The sequence below is a fragment of the Tachysurus vachellii genome, chromosome 22 (assembly GCF_030014155.1).
Source record: "Tachysurus vachellii isolate PV-2020 chromosome 22, HZAU_Pvac_v1, whole genome shotgun sequence".
Lineage (NCBI taxonomy): Eukaryota > Metazoa > Chordata > Actinopteri > Siluriformes > Bagridae > Tachysurus > Tachysurus vachellii.
The window spans coordinates 474,667-491,638 of record NC_083481.1 but is presented as its reverse complement, the minus strand read 5'-3'; the positions used below and the strand labels follow the sequence as shown (position 1 = coordinate 491,638).

General features: G+C 39.6%; 1 protein-coding gene and 1 pseudogene across 29 annotated transcripts in view; both read left to right on the top strand.

The window, feature by feature from the left end:
• Window positions 1-16,972, top strand: part of LOC132837931 (NACHT, LRR and PYD domains-containing protein 12-like) — a 255,921-nt gene that overhangs the window by 132,966 nt on the left and 105,983 nt on the right. The window lies entirely within an intron of this gene.
• Window positions 1-16,972, top strand: part of LOC132837934 (NLR family CARD domain-containing protein 3-like) — a 38,552-nt pseudogene that overhangs the window by 4,332 nt on the left and 17,248 nt on the right.

The following is a 16,972-nucleotide window of genomic DNA, read 5'->3' as shown; positions in this document are numbered from 1 at the left end:
TACGCACGGTTTTATAAATTGGCGCACGTAAACCTTTAGTAGGGATACTACGCACAGTTTTATAAATGAGACCCCAGGTCTGGTTTCTTTAGAATAGTGGTTACTGATGCAGTTTTTAATTCTTGTGGAACAAATCCTGAGCTGAGTAGCTGTGAGATTAAATTTGATATAGGACCGGAAATAACAGAGGTGCATTTTTTAAGTAAGTTTGTAGGGGCTGGATCCAAATGACACGTGGAAGGATTAGACTTCTCTATTAATTCAGAGATATATACAGAGGTGGGAGGGACAAAGTTATCAAAGGTATGTTGAGTAGAAACTGAACCAAATTCATCAGAGGGGGGGTAGGGGAAAGGCTAGAGGTCAAGTGGTTATATATACTACTGATTTTGAAAAGATTGCAAAAATTGATGTCAGGTGGAGGTGGATGGGTGAGTTTCTTAACTATGGAACACAGTGTTTTAGGCCGAGATGTAGCCGTATTAATAAGGCCAGAGTAATAGGTTGTACGAGCAGTCTGTAGAGCAGATTTATAAAGTTGAATATGGTTCTTATAAGTACTGAAATGCACGGTTAAACCAGTTTTCTTATAAAGACGCTCAAGGCGTCGACCAGTAGCCTTCATAATACGAAGGGCAGGTGTGAACCTGGGAGATGTACGCAAAGGAGATACTTGTCTTGTTTTAATAGGGACATGCATATCTAAAGCTGTTGTAGCCGACATGTTATATTTAGCTAGAATGTCCATAGGGAAAGCATCTTCAGCAATAACAGACAAGTTATCCTGTAAGGTAGCAAACACTAATGAATTCAGGTTAGGTTTCGGTATGTAATTGTGGATTTTTGTTTCAAATCACAATTTACTTCAATAAACAAATGGTCAGACAGTCCTATTTAAGAGCCAATCACAGAAACATTACGTAGACCAGTAGTGCACACCAGATCTAGTGTATGACCCTTTGAGACAGTGGGAAACTTTACATGTTGTTCACAGTTAAAACACTGGAGTACCGACAAAAGTTCAGGTGATTCTGCACAATCAGTATCAACATGTATATTGAAATCACCAAGCAGTATAACAGAGCGGGACATTTAGCACAAGCAAGTGTTAGTAGTTCATTTAATTCACTGAAGAAGTTGGCAAATGGTTTTGGTGGACGGTACAGAAGAATCACAATCACAATTTGAGCCACAAAAATTTGAGAACCATAGATTCAAAAGTAACAGTATCATGAAATTCGACAGGTTTAACATTAATGCTGTTTCGAAAAACAATAGCCAGGCCTCCACCCCTAGATGTTAAGCGAGGTTTAGCCAGGTAACTATATCCAGAGGGAGTGAGGAGATTGAGATGAAAATGGTCATTTGGGAGTTGCCATGTTTCAGTTAATAGTAAACCGTCTAGGTTTTTCTGTTATTAACGTGGAGAGTATAGATGCTTTGTCTGTTAAAGACCGACAGTTAAACAGAGCCAATGTAGAATGCTGGCTGTAATTTTGTATACGTTTGGTTGTAAGAGGAAAACTGAGATGGCAATTAATGCATCATAATCCCTCCTGCGGTGTGTAGCCGGTAGCATAGAGTAGCGAACATCAGGTCCAATGGTCCAGAACGATGGAATAGCAGCAGCCGAGCGATGACGACATGAACGATGAACATAACGTGGACGTCTGGAAATCCCCAGCTCTTTACAGAGCCTATACACGAGAGTTAAGTTTATGTAGATCGGCTGACATGTAAATAAACACGATGGTAACGACAACACAGAGCAATAGACACTCTAACTGTCACACGCAGGTTTTACCACATGATTGAACCACAGTCAGATCATGGAAACAGGGAAGCGTGACTGAATGAGGACGAGACAAAAACAAAAATGCTACGACATCCAAGTCGCAGCTGTTTATATGGTCAGCACGGCAGAAAAACCTCATTAATTCAGCTTGAGTGGTGGCGGTAACCAATCACTAAACTGTACTGTGCATAAACGTTAATGATGGAGTGGAGACTCACCTGTCAACTTTGTAGAGCGGTTCAATGAAGCCGTGCAGATGTTCCGTAGCCAGCAGTAGCGTAGCATCCAGTGAACAGAGACGCATTCTCAGAAACGTCCAGAATTGTACAAATGTTTCCTTGGGTTTGTATAATCCAGTTTCAATTCCAAGTTTAGTAGACAAGCAGGAAGAGACGACACTATATTACATACATAAAGATGTTCCAGCGAGAAGTGGCAGCAACGTGCGGACAGCGTACTCTCACTGGGACCGGAAGTGAAAAAATTAAGCATTTTTTCTCAAGCTTATTAGGTCTCTGGTTTTCGCATTTTTCCTCTCAATCCTTTCAGGTCTCAATGGCTTCTTCCTGGACCTCACCAACATCCTCCATGTCCACTTCTCCAACATCTGATTCATCTTCATCTTCTGTTTCACTGTCTAGTTTTGTTAAGGATGGCTCTTTGTCAGGCTCAAAGAGCTGTAGGTTTGCCCGGATGGCCACCAGTTTTTCAACCGTTGCATTTGTGCGCCTGTTGCGAACCTTTGTGTGTGTTCTCAAACGGTGACCAGTTACACTCAAAGGTGGCAGATGTTGGTGGGATTTGAAGGATGATAGAGGCTACTCGTGCAAGGGCTTCAGATCCACAAAGTCCCTTCCACCAGGTAGATGCAGGTATATGCTGGCAAGACTGCCATATCCCATCCCCTTCTCAAAGGCCTAGTTTGGTAAGGTACTTTGCCAGACTGCCAAGAACTTTGCCTTTATCAAGACCCAGATGGTGAGACATGGCAATTATGGCAGTGTAAGCACTGCTGATCTCTTCAGCAGAGAGTTTGATTTTCTCATATTTTGGGTCCAGCACGTGTGCTGCTGCTGCGCTTCGCCATTGATTTGACCACTGCAGTTTCCTCTGCTTGGAGTAGCCGGGAAGCAGGTAGGACATTTTGAATTTCTTGTTTGATCTCAGCAAACAGACATTTAACATCTGACAAGATGGCATTATCACCTTCAAACCTGGCAAAGCTGCTGCTATTGGTTTGAGGACTCTCAGGCTGCTGGTCACCCTTTAACAGAACACATCATCCAGCAGGATTCTTTTGATGGGACCTTCAATGGCTGCAGTCTGGGATATGGCCATCTCTTGCAAAGACCCCTTCCCTGATCCTGGGGAGCTTCAGTGTGATGTTCTTGTTTTTTCTTTTTGCTTAGAGAAGTAGATTGCTGAAGCTACCTGTTTGCCTTTCACATATTTCACTACTTGATTTGCTGTCTTGTAAAGTGTGTCCATTGTCTTCAGTGCCCTGATATCCTTAAGGAGAAGATTAAGAGTATGGGCAGCACAGCCAATTGTTGTTATGTGAGTGTATTGTCGGATCTTAGAGCCCGCCTCCAAGCTGACATATCACAAGGGTGATTTATACTTATAACTATAACTGTATTGTTGTCTACTTTAACCAAATCTTTCTAATTACACTATAATTTTTTTTTTTATTATTATTTTTTTATTATTGGTCGGTTACTCAGATGTACATGAACATAGCGATACAGTCTCAAGTATACAATAAAAAGCAATTAAAAATGGACAATCAGGTGAAAAAGAGAGCACATTCAGGCCAATAACAAAATGCACACTGTAACACAGAGGATCAAGAGAGGTTATTAATGTGGCACCAGAGAGGTGTCCATATCTGCCAAAAGTCATTAGACTTTTGGTGTATGTCATAAGTGAGTTTCTCAAGTGGAAGTAATATGGACATTTGGGACAGCCACATTTTAACAGAAGGTACCTGAGGAGAAGACCACAATAACAATATACATTTCTTTGCCAGGTACACCAGATTTAAAAACAGTTGTCTTGTGTGGAAGTCAAACACAGTCTCAATTCCACTATACAGCAGATACAATTCCAGTGAGAAACAAAATTTGAACTTAAGGAGCCTTTGTAAAAAATGATGTACTTTAGTCCAAAAAGAAAAGATTTTGTCACAATACCAGAAGCAGTGAAGGAATGTACCTTTGTGTTTCTTGCAATTAAAACAGAGATCAGAGGAGTCTTTGTAAATCTTTCTTAGACGAGAAGGTGTAAGGTAAACTCTGTTAAAAAATCTGTAGTTGAGTTCGTGAATCCCCAAATATGTACATTTAGGGAACAAATTGTTACATATGGTGGACCAGTCCATATCGGCAATTCCGTGGCCCAGGTCTTTTTCCCACACTTTTTTCAAGATCTCTAAGGAGGAAGTACACGTATCAACCAAAGCATTGTATATTTTAGATATTAACCCCTTAGAGAGATTGCTTTTTATTATAACCTGTTCTATGTCAGTAAGATCACGTCTCAGCTTACCATTGTCGGACAGAGGTTTTATGAAATGACGCAGCTGAAGGTATTTAAAAAAATGGACTGTGGTATACTATATTGGTGCGATATTTCTTGGAAGGATTTTAATGCCTCGCCTGAGAAGAAACAAGATAATTGCGAGATCCCTAAGTTAGACCAGACTGAAAGGCCGATATTTTGCAGAGATATAGGGAAGTCAGGATTAAAAGCAATAGGTGAGAAAAGTGTGAGTTCAGCTGGAATCTTAAGATACAGTTTAATGTCTCTCCATGTCTGAAGGGTGTTCGAAATGGTGAAACTTGTTGAGGTACATTTAAGCTTTTTGGTATTTGCAATAAAAGGCAGAAATTTTATTGGGAGAGGAGCACAAGCCCTTGCTTCCAGATTAAGCCATCTAGAGTCGGTCCTTTCATTGTACCAACTAACCATATGCCTCACCTGTGCTGACCAGTAGTACAGACGAAAGTTCGGTAAGGCGACTCCTCCCTTATCCTTTGGTTTCATTAATTTGTTAAAACTAATTCGAGGCATCTTGTGGTTCCAGATGAATTTAGAAAAGTGCTTATTGATGTCTTTAAAGAAAACATTTGGTAAATGACATGGTAGGGATTGGAACAAATATAGAAACTTAGGTAGAATATTCATTCTGATCACGTTAATCCTGCCCAGAAAAGAAATGGGGAGTGTCCGCCAGGTGTTAAGGTCTTTTTTAATGGAATCCAGAAGAGGGGCATAATTCGTTCTAAATAAATCTGTAAATAGTGGTGTGATGAATATGCCAAGATATTTAAAACCAACAGTAGTTATTTTGAAGGGTGAGAGAGATGAAAGATCATTTGGAGCAGAAATTTTAAGGGTAAGCGCCATGGATTTTGACAAATTAATTTTATATCCAGATAAGCTACTATATTCTGAAATACACTTTAATATTGCTGGAACGGACTTCTCTGGTTCAGAAATATACAGCAGTACGTCATCTGCATATAAAGAAATCCGATGTTCCTCATCTCCCACCGTTATACCAGAAAGATGTTGGCACTGCCTTATAGATTCAGCCAGTGGTTCGATTACGAGGGCGAAAAGCAGGGGTGAAAGAGGACACCCCTGCCTCGTACCTCTTTCTATGACAAAGGGTTTCGAGATCAAACCATTCGTAGTGACTGTAGCTCGTGGATTAGTATAAAGCAATTTTATCAAATCGGTGAATTTAGGACCTAAGTTAAATTTCTTGAGAGTGGCAAAAAGAAAATCCCATTCGACTCTGTCGAAGGCTTTTTCCGCATCCAGGGAGATAATAAGGGCAGGGAGTTTACGTGCATGTATTGAATCCATGATGTTCAAGAGTCGGCGAATATTATCTGTGCCAAAACGTGATTTTATGAATCCTGTCTGGTCCGGCTTAATGATATATGGCAATACTGTTTCGAGCCTACGAGCAAGGACCTTAGCAAGTATTTTATAATCGGTATTCAGGAGACTTATTGGCCTGCAAGAGGCGCATTCTTGAAGGTCTTTTCCTTTTTTCGGAATTAAACAAATTGACGCCGTTTTCCACGACTCGGGAGCCACTCCATGGTCTAGTAAATCTTGAAGAGCGGGCATTAAGATAGGAGAGAGTTCAGGCCAAAACTTTTTGTAAAACTCACAGGGGAATCCGTCAGGACCTGGAGATTTGTTGGCGGGCATAGATTGAATTGCACTGAAGATTTCTTCTGGTGACAGGGGTGAATCCAAAAATACTCTATCATCTTCGGAAATAGTCATAAGAGGGATACCGTCTAAAAATCTGGTAATATCAAATTGCTTAGCCGTGACTTGCGATTTATACAACGTTTTGTAGAAATCCCTGAATAAATCGTTAATCGAAGTAGCATTGTATGTGGTTGAGCCATCCGGGGACTTCATTGACTTAATTGTTCTTTCACTTTGTGTTTTTTTTATTTGGTGGGCCAGTAATCTGTTAGGTTTATTTGCATATTCATAATATTTTTGCTTAGAAAGGAATATAAGCTTTTTAATATGGTTTGTGTGATCCAGATTAAGTTCAGCTCTGACTCGACATAGTTGGGCCCAATTTGTCTGAGTAGGGAGGGACTGTACTGTGTAGACACTCCAATCTTTTTACTTCCTTTTCAAGGTTCTGTCTTTTTTTGGACCAAGCCTGTCTGCGTGCCGAATTATAAGATATAATATGCCCTCTAATTGTAGCCTTCGCAGCGTCCCAAATAGTTGCAGATGATACAGGTGAATTCTCATTGTCTGTCCAATAGTTTTTTAATCCGTCCCTAACCAATTCACAAAATGCCAAATCGTTCAACGTGGAGGAATTTAATCTCCAGACCTTTGTAGTCCTGTGTTCGCATAACATCATATCCAGCTGGACTGGAGCATGATCGGACAGAATGATTGGACCAATTTGGCAAGCAGACACTGCGTGAAGATATTGGGTATGAATCAGAATGTAGTCTAATCTTGAATAGGATCCGTGGGGGTTAGAGTAAAAAGTGTTTTCTTTACTCCCCCTGTTAAATTCTCGCCAGACATCGATAATGCCAGACTCATTGCAAAGTTCTCTAAGGACCAGGGATGATCTAAGATTAGTGGCTGAGTCTGTTTTTATCTATTTTTTGGTCCATAACACAGTTAAAATCACCGGCGCAGACTCCCAAGCCCTTACAGTACTGGTTAAACAAAAGTATGGTTTTAGACATGAATTCAGGTGAGTCTTCATTCGGAGCGTAAACATTCAGTATGACAATAGGTTGACCATACGCCGTACCTGTAATTAAAACATATCTTCCGTCCGGGTCGGTAATCTGTTGGTCTAAAATAAAGGTGAAGTGTTTACTAATTAAAATAATTGTGCCCCTCTTCCTGGTGTTTGCTTTACAGGATGAAAAAAATATCTGTCCTACCTAATCTTGTTTTAGTTTTAAATGTTCTGAATCAGATAAATGTGTCTCTTGAAGCATGGCAATTGTAGTTTTCTGCTTTTTAAGATAGGTTAGTATCTTTCTCCTCTTAATCACATGTCCTAGCCCTTTAACATTCCATGTGACAAACCTGGCTGTATTGTGCGTAGTCATAGAATAACCAAAAGAACTAAAAACTGAACACTTAAGACTGTATTAAATCTGAAACATGTGTAGAACCGACCAAGGAAGTTTTTGCATTTATATACACAAAACAAAACACACAGAACCCCAAACCCCCTCCCCCCGCCCTCCATCCTCGTCCCCAAACGACGAGGCACAGCTATAGAAATGAAACTGTACCCAACTGGTACCGAGCCTAGGATAATGATACCCCATACCCAGTATTGATACAGAGTGGTGCCCATAGGGGGCGCGCGGGCGCTAAAGACCGGTTCCCATCTCCGAAGTTCAACGTCCCAGGCGTGAGCATTTAACTAATAGCACGTGACCTCACCAAAAGCGATCTTCTTGTAGTTATTATAAAACAAAGTAAGAAATGTCAGTAAGATAAACTTACTAGCCACTTCGGCAACATTCTGGTAAGAAACTGCGCGATAGGTTCAGAGCCCTCAGCCTTCTCAGGGAGGCCGACGACTCTCAAGTTTTTGCGCCTGCCCCGGTTCTCCAGGTCGTCTACTTTAGCTCGGAGTAATGCTAATTCTTTGTCTTGAGATGTGATTTTTCTCTCATGTGTTAGCATACTCTCCTCAGCGGTGGAGATTCTCGCTTCAGCCTCGGTCAAACACGACTCGTTTGACGCCACTCTGCCGGATAAGTTAGAAAGGGCTTCCTGTATTGAGGTAACTGAGGTAGAGATATTGTCCAAACGGTTGTCAATTGTACTTAGTCTACCGTCAATATTGCCCAGACTGGTTCCCAGCGAGCGAATTTCGGCCAACATGGCATCCACTGGGTCTGACGAGGCCTCCTCCGTCTCAGCTGGTTTTTTCTTAACGCTTCTGGAGGGCCGGGAGGACGTGAAAAGTGGAAAATCACGCGTTTCTTCGTTCTTCGACATTAATGTTCGATGATGGTACAACACACTTCGAGCATAAAAAGGATTAACCAAAGGTAAATAAAAAAAGAAAAGGGAACCAGCACAGAGCTACCGAATTAAGCGGCCATCTTCAGCGACATCCAATTTTCGCCGCTATCACCTGGGTCATCTGTCTCAAGAGCTCTGCTCCTTCCTGGAACGACTGTGTTCCCCTACTCTCCCTGAGCAGCCTCTCACGCTCTTTCACCTTGTGCAGACGCCTATGGCTTGGTCTTTCTCCACTCAAACACTCCTGCCTCCTGTTCTGGTGGACCAAAGGACACAAACTGATGGTTGTCCTCATGCTGAACCCTGCTGCCCTAGGCTGACAACTCCTGCCTCTCCTCCTCGTGCCTCATTTCCTCCTTTTGCCTATATTCGCCCTTCTTTGGCTTCTTCTCCCTCTAACTCTGAGCCTGGTTCCCCAGGCTCTGTCCTTTCTTCTCCCTCCCCTCGGCCTGGGTCTCCTGAATACACCCCTACTTCTCCCAGGCCTGATAGCTCTGGGTCTCACTATTATTATTAAGTTTATGTGTAATAAACTCCTCCTTTCATTTTCTACGTTCTGAGTCCTGTGTGGTTTATTTATTCATTCATTCATTCATTCATTCATTCATTCATCTTCTACCGCTTATCCGAACTACCTCGGGTCACGGGGAGCCTGTGCCTATCTCAGGCGTCATCGGGCATCAAGGCAGGATACACCCTGGACAGAGTGCCAACCCATCACAGGGCGCACACACACACTCTCTCATTCACTCACGCAATCACACACTAGGGACAATTTTCCAGAGATGCCAATCAACCTACCATGCATGTCTTTGGACCGGGGGAGGAAACCGGAGTACCCGGAGGAAACCTGGTGGGAGGTGTGTATGCAGGGTGAAGAACATTCAGAAATCTCTTCCAGTAGACATTGGCTGTGAGCACCAGAGGTGAGCCAGTAGCATACATTGCTCGAGCAAAAACATTCATCAACATTTCTCTGGCTACGATCATCCATTGAGTCAAAAAATCCTCTGATTCAAGAGTGACTAGGAGCTTATGAGAGGGTGTCTGAATCTGAATCATTCATTGTGAATGGAAGCAGATGAACTCTTGCCTGGGGCTGCTTGTTTTGAGCCCTGGGGAAACTTTGGGCACTTGGCTATATGATTCTGCATCTTTGTGGCATTCTTAACATAGATGTTTGCACAGTATTTGCAACTGTACACAGCCTTTCCTTCCACATTGGCTGAGCTAAAATGTATCCACACATGAGATGGTGTGTGTGGCATTGTTCTGTAGATGATTAGAAAGAAAGCTAGTAAAAACACTTATGCAATGCAATGCACAGGTATATAAATAGATAAACAACTGTAATATTCTGGAATGGTAAAAATGTTTTATTTTTGATGCAAATGAATTAGAAAAAAAGCTAGATGAATAAATACTCCTTAATCAGCATGCTTGCTCAAACAAACTATAACCTAGTACACAGTATACAGTATATGTTCTTCTACATTCTGCTAGGCAGTTTTCTGTTATCATATAGAATTACTGTACAACCCAAAAGTTTGGACACATTACTATTGTTAATGTTTTTGAAAGAAGGCTTTTTTAATAAATAAATAAATAAATAATATTGTGAAATATTATTACAATTCAAAATAATGGTTTTCTGTTTTCAAAATAATGTTTTTTCTAATTTATTCCTGTGATCAAAGCTGAATTTTCAGCATCATTACTCCAGTCATCAGTGTCACATGATCCTTCAGAAATCATTCTAATATGCTAATTTATTATCAATGTTTAATACAGTTGTGCTGCTTAAAATTTTTTTAGGAACCTGTGATACATTTCTTAACGATTCTTTGATAAATACAAAGTTAAAAATAACAGAATTTGTTATTTTAGAAATCTTTTCTAACTATATAAATCTTAATTATGCTGAATAAAGGTATTAATTTCTTTAAAAAAAAGACCCCAAACCTTTGAACAGTAGTGTGTATTGTTACAAAATATTTATATTTTAAATAAATTGTTCTTTGTTTTAATAAATCTGTTCATTTTTAACTTTTTAGCATCAAAGAATCCTGATACTTACACTCATCATACCTGGATTTATTTGATCAGAAATTCTTCATAAAACCTTCTAATATGAATGATTTCTGAAGGACTTTTGATCAAATAAATGCAGGTTTGATGAGCATAAGAGACTTCTTACAAAAACATTAAAAAAAGTAATGTGTCCAAACTTTTGGGTGGTACAGTAATTCTGTATGATAACAAAACACTGGTCTTCAAATTATCTGTGCATGTGGTAACACTCCTAATGTACTGATATTAAGAGTTAGTAAGGTAGTTATTAATTTAGGTATTGGGTACAATTAAGAATGTAGAATAAGGTCATGCAGAATAAGGCATTAATATGTGCTTAATAAGTACTAATAAATAGTCAATATTCTATTAATATTCATGATTATAAGCAACTAGTTAAATGACCCTAAAATAAAGTGTTACTGTGCATGTTATGGAAGAATGTAAGTATATGCAGGGGGTTTGGCCTCAATGGCCCTCCAGTAAGCAGTGTGCCGTGTGTAAGTGACCGAGGAGCGCAGGGTACAAGTCAGGTCATTGCATTAAATCTTTAAACCTACAATTGATCATTAAATCTACAAGTCATTGCATTAAATCTTGTTGTTTTAAACAAAATTATGCTCCAAGATTTTTTTAACTACATTTAAGTTTCTTTGTTATTGCCAACTCTGCATTTTTTATTTTTTTAAATTCCCAGTTTATTTCCATATATTCAAGTTAATTCCCATGGCAAGTTTCCAGCCTTGAAAATTCCTGAATTTTGCAACCCTATCCATAAGAGAGGATCAACTAAAAGTCAGACTTCTAAGAGAAACAGATCTCACAGTGGAAAAGGCCATAGACATTTGCAGGGCCAGCGAGATCACATCGAGTCAGATGAAAGAACTCAATGATGAAGTAAATGTACACAAAGTTGAATCTATAAAGCCAAAGAAAAGAGACTCCAAATCAGAGCAGACGTCAGTGATGAGAAAGAAATGCAGCAGATGTGAAATCTGGGCCAACTGAAAAGTATGAACATGAAAAGTATGAGCATGTTCAGCACTCAGTACTTAGTGTGGGCTCCTTTTGCCTGAATTACTGCAGCAATGCGGCGTGGCATGGAGTTGATCAGTCTGTGGCACTGCTCAGGTGTTATGAGAGCCCAGGTTGTTCTGATAGTGGCCTTCAGCTCTTCTGCATTGTTGGGTCTGGCATATCGCATCTTCCTCTTCACAATACACCATAGATTTTCTATGGGATTAAGGTCAGGCGAGTTTGCTGGCCAATTAAGAACAGAGATCCCATGGTCCTTAAACCAGGTACTGGTACCTTTGGTACTGTGTTCAGGTGCCAAGTCCTGTTGGAACATGAAATCTGCATCTCCATAAAGTTGGTCAGCAGCAGTCGCTCTAAAACGTCCTGGTATACGGCTGCGTTGACCTTGGACCTCAGAAAACACAGTGGACCAACACCAGCAGATGACATGGCACCCCAAACCATCACTGACTGTGGAAACTTTACACTGGACCTCAAGCAACGTGGATTGTGTGCCTCTCTTCCTCCAGACTCTGGGACCCTGATTTCCAAAGGAAATGCAAAATTTACTTTCATCAGTGAACATAACTTTGGACCACTCAGCATCAGTCCAGTCCTTTTTGTCTTTAGCCCAGGGGAGAAGCTTCTGACACTGTCTGTTGTTCAACATGACATGACGTGACATACGGCTAAGTACGGTGACCCACACTCAGAATTTATTCTCTGCATTTAACCCATCCAAAGTGCACACACACTACAGTGAACACACACACACCGTGAACACACACCCGGAGCAGTGGGCAGCCATTTATGCTGCGGCGCCCGGGGAGCAGTTGGGGGGTTCGGTGCCTTGCTCAAGGGCACCTCAGTCGTGGTATTGCCGGCCCGAGACTCGAACCCACAACCTTAGGGTTAGGAGTCAGAGTCTCTAACCATTAGGCCAGGACTTCCCAAGAGCGGCTTGACACAAGGAATGCGACAGCTGAAACCCAGGTCCTGCATACGTCTGTGCGAAGTGGTTCTTGAAGCACTGACTCCAGCCGCAGTCCTCTCTTTGTGAATCTCCCCCACATTTTTGAATGGGTTTTGTTCCACAATCCTCTCCAGGGTGCGTAGGTTAAAACTATTGCTTGTACACTTTTTTCTACCACATCTTTTCCTTCCCTTCGCCTCTCTATTAATGTGCTTGGACACAGAGCTCTGTGAAGAGACAGCTTCTTTTGCAATGAACTTTTGTTTCTTGCCCTTCTTGTGCAAGGTGTCAATGGTCGTCTTTTGGACAACTGTCAAGTCAGCAGTCTTCCCCATGATTGTGTAGCCTAAAGATATTCTAATTATATGATCAGCACCTGTACATAAGCAGCTAATAAACATGAATGCAGTAGTTTGTTGTTAAAGTTTATTATGCTCTTTATGTTCAAGTTGTTAATAAATATAAATGCAGAAAATATTTTTGTATTTGCATGTGTGTGTGTGTGTGTGTGTGTGTGTGTAACACAGGTCCTAACAGCAAGTCCTAACAATTTAAGCCACATCATCTCTTCACATGAAATTATTTAACCAAATGTTTTACTATTACAGTTTATAACTATACACATCTAACAGTCACTTTCACAGTAAAAATGTATTGTTTAATGTAAGTGTTGGGTGCTGCCCGTTTACGGACACGAGTACAGTGCACACACGTGATTGTTTTTAGAAAAGAAAAGGTTGCAGTGCTGAGTAATGGTGGTGAGTAATTCATATGTTGTTTAGTGAATTGATAGTTTCTGAGATGTTGTTATGTAGATCACTATTTGTAATTAGCGCTGAAGCACCTAAACAGCTAATGTTATACGCATATGTTTGTGTAGACATTTACTGTTTTTATATTGCTTGTCGAAATATTCATGCAATATATGTTGCATTTAGTTGCTAAACAATGTTCAGTACGTGTTTGTGATGCAGAGACAAATGTGTGATAATGTTTAATGCAAATAACTAATATTTCCTGCAAATATATGATATCAGCATCATATGGATTATTATTATTATTATTATCTTGATTTATTATCATAATTTAATGTTTACAATCTAAAGCTGTTAAAATGTTTATAGAAATGTATTTGGTTATGTGAACAATACTGTATAGTAATTCTAAATTGTTTGCTTTTTACAGATTGACCGCACACATGCACGCACACGCACACACACACTGCTTGAGGGGAATAAAAGACAAAATCAATATCCAGGTTAATGTTATCATTTCATGGGTAACTAAGTAAAATAAAGAGTTTATATAAATGACTAAAGGACTGTGTATAATGTTGTACAGTAAACTCCAGAGAAAGAGATCAGAATCACCAACACACAGCTGTATCTCCATGATGGGTGATCAGTCTATGGAGGTTCCTCCTGTGTTTAAAGATGGAGACTCATCACTTCTACACAGGTAACGTCTCCTCACTGTTAATGTCACTGCTAAAGTCACACTTAAAGGGTAATATACTGTAAATAAAATAAAGAGTTTATATAAATGACTAAATGAATGTGTATAATGTTGTACAGTAAACTCCAGAGAAAGAGATCAGAATCACCAACACACAGCTGTATCTCCATGAAGAGTGATCAGTCTATGGTTCCTCCTCTGAAGTTTAAAGATGGAGACTCATCACTTCTACACAGGTAACGTCTCCTCACTGTTAATGTCACTGCTAAAGTCACACTTTAAAGTTTAAGTACATAAACAGGGGGCAAAATAAATACTGAAACACAGTAATGGAGCCACTATTGTGTGTCTAAATACTTTTTTGTATTATTTAAGCTTTTATTTGGAAATGTGTTTGGGAAAAGTGTGTTTGTGGTGTGTTTAAAAAGGTGAGGTGCACAATGTTCAAAGCCAATGTTGATATTTGAAATCACCAAAATAAACACGCCCTAAACCCAATTGGGTGTCACCCCTGTTTTGATAGCTCCGCCCACACACATACGTACATACGTAACCCAGGCATACATACTATTATGGCGGAACCTGCTGGGGGAGCTGGCCAATATTTTTATCAATAAATGAACTCAATGAGTAATAATATGGTAATACAAATTTATTTATTCTTATTTGTATTTATTTTTTCTGTTTCTATACTCCTGTGAATTGTTAAAAGCTCTATACAAAAAAAAGAATTCATGCAGTGAAAACTAAAACCTCAAAGGAATTTATTGTATATGTCAATATTAACTGTTTTAAGATCTACTTATTTTACTCATGCAAAATAAAATTTTACTCGTACTCACAAAACAAGATAAATGAACACAAATTAAACTAAAATCAGTTGCATATTTAGAGATATTGTAATAAAACCCTAAAATTATAAAAATGAATACAAATATAAAATAAAAGAAGGTACAGATTTATTAATAGTCCAACAGCACAAATAAAACTGAATTACAAAACAACACCACAATCTACACCAGTTACATTAAGGTGCGTCATGCCACAGTGGGAAACGCTTCCGGGTTCGAACTGACACACGGCATTCTGGGAATAAAACAGCAATACAATTGGACCACAAGTTGAGTAAATAAGTACAGGGAGTTTTTATGTCATAATTACACAATATAACAAATATACATAACAGTATATAAAAATATTTCAAACAGAATTTAGATTTTTTAATTGAACTCGTTACACCAATTTATTTTAATAGTATTATTTAAGGAGTTAAAATCAATTAATATAAAATTACTGACTTCTTCAAGATAATTAGTTTTTTCAGGTTAGAAATATCCTAGTGGCCGCAACACAACCTAAAAACGATGGATATTTATGGGTTAACAGTCAGCACTTCTCAGGGATGTTTCATGAGACAATGAGCCTCTGGAAATATATAGAAATGGAGCACAATATTGTGTGTAAAATGAAGCAGAGGTTTAAAGATTCATGACAGCATCTGGAGTTTTAGGATGTGACAGGTTTTTTACTTTGGTCTCTAAACTTGAAAACATCTCGGCACAGGTTAAAGAGAATGGCTCTCTGAAATTGAGCTCATTAGCCAGTTATCAAATTTCAAATGTCTTAACAATGCCAAAAATGTGGTATACAGACTCCTTCCTTCAACTCTGGATCCTGAAAAAATAATCTATATCTAAACCTATAATTCTTAGTGTAGCACAGCTACCACCACTGTACAGCACTCACACATCTCTGTGCTGTAACATTGGCTTGTTTACTGTGTTTGATGTAAGTCACACTCGTATCTAAAAAAAGTTAAGCATCATGGTGGAAGACGACATAAGAAATAAAATCATGACTAAGTGATCATTTTAAAGCACAATCTCCTATTATACAACCCTGCCATATTAACAGCATTACCATAAATCACCTTTATTTTGTTCCACCGAAATGATTAAAATAACATACAATAACTGGGGAACTGTCAGGGATCAGCGCGGACTTTTGGACACGTGCTAATGTTTTTGTTTGTCACATGGCATAGTTCCCCGTGTCGTGTGGATATGTTTGTTTGTTATCCTTATGTATTAAACCGCCATCATTTGAAGTTATCCTGCGTACGGGTCTGTCTCCCGTCCTCCCGATCCAGGGGAGTGACAGGAACATTATGCCTTACCTTATAACTACAGACCTACTTTTCTACTTACTGCAGTAAAACTCCAGCAGGCTACTTCACCTACTCTCACCTTGATATCTCTGTGATGGAGCTCTCTGGCTAATAGTTTTCAAACAGAAACGAGCAAAGCAACTGATCTCAATTAGATGATCATATTTCATAAGGAATTATTTCATTTAAAAAAGTTTAATCAGTAGCATAATCTGTAGTTCAGTCAGGACCACTTGAGTCAAAATAGAGAATTCTTTGACGTATATTTAAATTTTTTATTTGCAAGCTTATAAAATTTACATTTGGTGGTATAGCTCTGTTCTGAATTCCCCATCCTTTTCATGAGCTCCATGAAAGCTAGTCAGGGAACACCAGCAGCTTCGTGGGGGGACAATCTCCCATTTAACTGGGAAAGCAGCAAGACAAAATCCCCCCCCAAACAGACCATACCAGGCAATCCTCCCTGCTAACTGAAGAGCCAGCAGAGAATTAAAGCAAGCATTTCACTAGCCAAACTTATTAGTAAAACACCAACAGAGCAGAGGACATGTTATTATCAGACACGGAAAGCAGTTCCTTTGCCAATTACTAGCAACCACTGACCATTAAAAAAAACCCCAAAACCAACGGAAGGCGCAGCGTCTGTATACAATTCAAGGCTGCAGAAGACTCCAGAACATCATGATCATGCCATCCCAATTTTTTAAGGAGCAACCAGAACCTTTAACGGTCCACTCCTGGTTCAGCTACCTTTAGGGACAGCAGCAGAGGAGGAGAGCTAGCAGCAGCAGAGGAGGAGGAGAGCTAGTAGCAGAGCTAGTTCAATCACAAACAGAACACGATAAAATTCCTCCCTGAATATCCCCCTAGGTTCCATCCAACAACCCGAGAAAGGAGACTTCCGAAAGGCCCAACAAGAAATCCAGCCTTAACT